Raw genomic sequence first — 6000 nt, forward strand, 5'->3', positions numbered from 1 at the left:
TCAGAAGGACCAAATGACCTTCCAAGTCACCATTCTGTGAATCTTTGATTCTATTCATTCTTTTCCCAGCAGCTCCTGTGCAACTATTTAGCTGGACACGTCTCAGGTTGACATGACTAAACACATTTTTGTTAGTCAAACTTATAAGAGCAATTCTGAAATAAAATCTGTAATAAGTATAGGACATGCCTGGATACTGTGGAAAATCCTTCATAGCATGTCTTTTTTATTTTTTTTTTCCCTCAACCTGAATAAGTTAGATGCAGTCACATTTGCGGAAAATGATATTTCTGCACACCTGTCTCATTTTTTGCATTACTATGTAATTGAACAAATCACAAAACCACAAGTTAAAATCAATATAATAGCTGTTCCTTCTGTTCCGCTACAGAAGTTAGGTTTCCTCTACCCAAATCTGTCAGATGCAGTTCTTTAATTCCCAATGACACCACCACAGAGAGTCAACAGTATTTAAGGAGCCAGCACAACTCCCTTCATTTGTAGAAGCTATAAAGGGCAAAGGAGTAGTACAAGTGTTATTTGCATGGGAATATAGCTGCCCTAGAAGATGAGCCAAAAATGTGCTCTTGCCATAAAGAAGGCCAATGGTATCCTGAAATGCATCTGAAATGTTGCCAGCAGGTTGAGGGAGGTGATCCTTCTCATCTACTCAGCATTGCTGAGGCCATACCTAGTGTAGTGTCAAGTTCTGAGCTCCTCAGTACAAGAGAGATGTGGACATCCTGGAGAGTGTCCAGCAAAGGACCAGGAATGTGATCATCAAGAGACTGGAGCTTCTCTGCTGTGAGGAAAGTCTGAGAGAGCTGGGACTGTTCAGCCTGGAGAAGAAAAGGCTCAGAGGGTTCTGATCAGTGTATATACATACCTGAAGTGAAGGATGCAAAGAGAATGAAGCCAAGTTATTTTCAGTGGTGCCCCATGACAGGACAAGAGGCAGTGGACAAAAACTGAAACACAGGAGGTTCTGTCTAGACATCAGGAAGCACTTCTGTCTTGTGCAGGTGATGAAGCACTGGCACAAGTTGCTCAGAGAAGTTGTGGAGCCTCCTTCTTGGAGATCTTCAGAAGTCACCTGGACATCATCCTGTGTACTCTGTCATTGTTTAAGCAGGGATTGGACAAGATGGACCCAGAGGTGCCTGCCAACATCAACCAATCTGTGATTCTGTGTTTCTGTGAAGATGAGTCATCAGTGCTAGATCACAGCTGAAAGAACTGAGGCCAAGGAAAATAACAGCCAGGGATACCAGGAAATTCAGTGAAGTCCTCCATGGTCGTATTGGAATGGGAGAGAATGTGCTCCACTCAACAAAAAGTAGCAGGGATGAAGGTGCCAGAGGCCATCCAACTCTCAGCACTTTGAGATATACTGCAACAAGAGGTGGGAGCCCAGTGACTACTCTTCTGAGATCAACCATGTCCTCATTATGATAATGTCAGCCAATCACACTAGTGATTACTGGGCACAGTCCAAGCAGCAGCATCACAAGTAGACTGCCAGATGAACAGGCATGCAGATAGGCAAAGGGAGAAGCTCATTTCAAACACATGCATTCATAAAGATAAGAGTGAAGCAGTGCATTTCAGTTCCTGCAGAAGTAGTACAGTAGTAGGTTTTCCCTGGAGCAATTGCAACATACTGAAAGGTGATCAGATGCATTTTGTCTGAGAGAGCAGAAAAATCAAAATCTTCTGCAGAAAAAGTTTCTACCAGTTTTGCAGAAATTATTTGCAACATAAGTTTTAAAGTAGAAAAGTAATTCTGCACTGACTTAGGCTGTTTTTATACTGCTTTCTCAAATTACTTCAGCTCTGATTTCATTTCTGCTTTCTTTTTGCATATAATTGCTTTTCATCTAGCCAGCTGCATTTAAGCTTGTATATAAATAGTTTTGTCTCAATGTGATTGGTCAGTCTTTTTGTGTGTTACCCTGTGTTTCCATTCCAAGAAGCACACAGTTTTCAGTCTTGCTCATTTTACACAAAAGGTGTGGGAGCTGTCTCTTAGACAAGATAAAATCTTTGAAATCAATAGTAGACATCACTGTGGATATAAATGTGTGGAAAAGGGAGCCAGGACTGCTAGTTTCTGTATCTGACTCTCAGATACTGGATGCTAATCTGAAGCAGCGAATACTTATCTATTTTGTAACATAAACTTTATCTTCCCTTAAGGGAAGTCAGAATTAAGTCTTAGAAGTTGTCTCATTTCCTAGGCAAAAATTTATTAAAGTTTTATCTGACCTTACAATGATGCTGCTTAAGTGCTGTGTTAGTTGAGAAGACCACACCATGAGGTAGCTCAGAAACAACATTCTTCCATGTAAATATTTCAGGGAAAAAAGAGAAGGAAAAAAAAAGAAAAGAAAAGAAAAAAAAAAAAGATAGCTGTAAAGTCTTGATATTTCTTTTTGTCTGTGTTATGAACAACTTTTGAGAAAACCTACAGATGAGATGAGGTGGTACAGCACGTGCCCTGAAGGTATTTAATGCATCTTTCAACTGTGCCAGTGCCTAGCTAATGTGCTAAGATGTCAGATAAGGCTTTGGTACTGTGTGGAAGAACAACTGATAGCTCAGCTTCAGAGAACAGAGAGAAATCACAGCACAAAACAGTGGTCAGCAATGCTGGGATATTTTTCTGTGTTACAGTCAACTGCTGGTAGTAAAAATGAGTCAAAAGTTACATATTTTCAGTAAACTGAAATTATGTACTGGTCCAAAGATAATCAGTCACATCTACTTCTAAATACTGCTCTGCTTCAGTTTAGAATGTAGTTCAGTGATGGGTGTCCTTACTGGTCATCGTACAAAGCCAAAAAGAAAAGCCAATTTTAACAACTTTAAAATAATGTGAAATAGGCTTTTGAGAAGTGTTAATGAATTAAATGTGTATTCTTTCCTTTTCTTAGACAGAGAGAGAGAGAAACTGCTGAAAAACAGCATGTGAATGACTCCTGACTACTCTCACTTGTTCAGAGAAATGTTTCAGAGGAGAAGGTACAAAAGTTGGAGAAAATGCACAGACTGCAATATCAGAGGGAATTATATTGGGTTGTGGTAATGCAGCTGTAGTTTTCAGCTGTCAGTGCTTACATCCTAAACTGTACTATGCTGCCAGGCAATGGAGACCACTGTTGGGTCTTTCACTTCTGCTCAAAATCATTCCTCTCAGTAACACTGAATAATTTTAATTAAATTAATGACTTTAAGTTAATTCAACTGTTCATTTTTTATGCACACATATTACTTTATAATCATGATTTATGTAATATATTATATTATGCTATTATACTGCACAACATATTATTAGTATATATAATTGGACATTACATATTTATAGATGATTTAACATATTTCAACTTAATGTTGTATGAATATAAAATTACATAAAAATTAATACTTTAAATTCAAAAGTTCCAATCACGCGTCAGCGTTTCCAAATCTCTAACACATTTGAAATGTAGATAATTTTATTCATGGGATTAGCTGATACTGAAGCTATCCATTTCCTACCCAGATCTATTTTTAAATAAAGGTGTGAGGAGCTTTTGCAGTGCTGTCAGAATAAGGCTGGGGAAGATGACACTGACCATGAGAGAAGGGGGAATAGGTGTCTGGCTCGGATGAGTCAAAAAGGTACAGCTGTTCTGACTTGGGACTGCAAGAAGAAGTAGGTGGAAATAGCAACAGCCGGAAATCAAACCACGGCCCTTTTCTTCTACTAGATATGCTAGTTAACATTGAGATCATATTTAACATCCCCCCCTTTCTAACCATTTGGACTGCAGTTGCCTACTGTCTATCTAAACATCCCACAAGCAACCTCCACCAACTGCAAGGTTGCCCACAGCTTCTTGTAGTGAGTGATGCACTTTGAACAAGCATCTGGCTATAGTCCTACTGACAGATACCTCGTCTCCAGTTGAATTTGCCAGCCAACAAAACAGTCCAACCTGCACATGGTGTGACACATTTACTCCTAGTTCTACCCAACTCGACTCACATAGTTCCAGCCCCTCTGGCAATTAAAGAGGAAATGAAACACATAGAGTACCTTGTCTTTCAACAACAAGGCTGTTGGTTTGAAATGAAAACAAGCACCTGAGGCATGGCTGGTCATCCTCATTCCCTGCAGACAATATAGCTTTTGTCCTTGTGGATCAAGAACATCTACAAATCACTGCTCAATTTGTCACAGCTTGAATCCTTGTCATGAAAACAAACAAAAAAAATCAACTAAAGCTTGGTCAGCTGCATGTTGCTCTTTCATTTTTAATGATAGCTTCATTTGCTACTGACTTCTTCTAGCTCATTAGCTCCCTTTCTTTGGCATCTCAAAGTGTTTCGTTCTGCTCACTGACAAGGCTGGGTCTTATGTGAACTAGGAGTCTATCAAAACAACAAAATCTTCTCCTCTTTGAAAATGCAGTGTGTGGGAAATGGCAAATATTTGCCAAAGCAAACTGAATGTGTGTTTGCCTTTCATAAAATGAAACGTGGTTATGGGGTGAGTTGAAGCAGAGGTATAAGTAAGCTTCTAATACTGGTTTGCCAAGCGTACAATAGGTGAACTGTAGAGTGAGGTTGCCTGGGACTTTTTAAGAGAAAATCTGAAATTTGGACAGTGTTTAAGTAAAGATTAACAGTCCTTCTGGAAACACTGACAGGATATGGAGCCAGCTAGGGAGAAGCTGGAACAAGGCAAAGCTTGAGCAAACTTAAACAGTATGAACAAAGTTTCATTTTAGGATTTATTCAAAAGAGGAGTCAGAAAGTGGATACTATGACTGCTAAAAAGTTGATTTAACCTTGAAAGCAAAGTTTAAGGATTTTTGAATGAAAATTCAGCTATTTCTTTGCCAGCACCCTGCTCCTCCCCTCCAAAAAAAAAACCCCACAACCCAAAGCAAATCAATCCAAAAAAATCCCAGAAAACATTTATTTTGGGCACACTGTTGTCTGACAAAAAGTGTTTATTGGCAACTGTTTGGTGAACATCATGTGTCTGGCACTTTTTATCCTCATTCTTTGCTGATGTAGCCATAGGTAGGCCATGGCTTTTCCTCTTCCCAACACATCATACTGCTATGAAGGCTGATGGAGGACTGAGGCTTTTGAATGCTGACGCCTGAGAGATATATGGCATCAGCTCTGAGCAAGAATTTTTTTAACATTCAGATGTTCTCATTCTCTGACAAAAGAAATACTTATCTCTTGCTGAAAAGCAGTCTGTTATGACAGCAAAACCCAAGTTTCTGTTAAAAAAGTGTTCTGGAAGAAAACTTCAAAGAAGCTGCAGGCCAGATCTTCACAGAATAGGAGAAAAAAAGAGCTTTAAGTACTATGATCTGAAAGTGCTAGATTTTCCACAGCCATCACAGACCAAAATCGTATAAAGTCTGGCATTTAAATCCATTCAGGATTAAGAAATCTTTATTACAGGGCTGAAATCCGTTCACTGCAGGCTTCTAGAATACATAGCAGTTCCTTCTGCCAAATGCCACACTTCTGTTTTTATTTTGGTCTAATTTTTAGTATTTCTGTCCCTCAAAATTTCTGATTTTTTTTTTGTTTGTTTCTTTGTTTGTAGTCTCCTCTATTGAATATGAATAACTTTTCATTTTAAACACAAAAGACAGTTGCCTGTATCAATAAACACGCAAAACCCATATAATCATATCTATTCTGTTTGAAGCAGGCTTCTAAGTGTGGCAGTTCCTACCAAAACTAGTGGGAAATGTTACTTGCTCAGTACATTTGAAAAGAAAATTTGACTATGGATATTTGACTATGGATAAAGGTACCTAACACAAATTGTCTTTTCAAAACATGATTTTTTGAACCTTTTCTTATGAATCTTTTTTGAAAAGGAGTTCTGTACTTAGCTTACTCTTTCTTTATAATGTATTCATCCAAATCCTTAAACTTCCTTAATCTCTCCAAAGTAAATTTTGTTGATGCAAATGCTATTTTGGA

The sequence above is a fragment of the Meleagris gallopavo genome, chromosome 3 (assembly GCF_905368555.1).
Source record: "Meleagris gallopavo chromosome 3, MGAL_WU_HG_1.1, whole genome shotgun sequence".
NCBI classification, from domain to species: domain Eukaryota; kingdom Metazoa; phylum Chordata; class Aves; order Galliformes; family Phasianidae; genus Meleagris; species Meleagris gallopavo.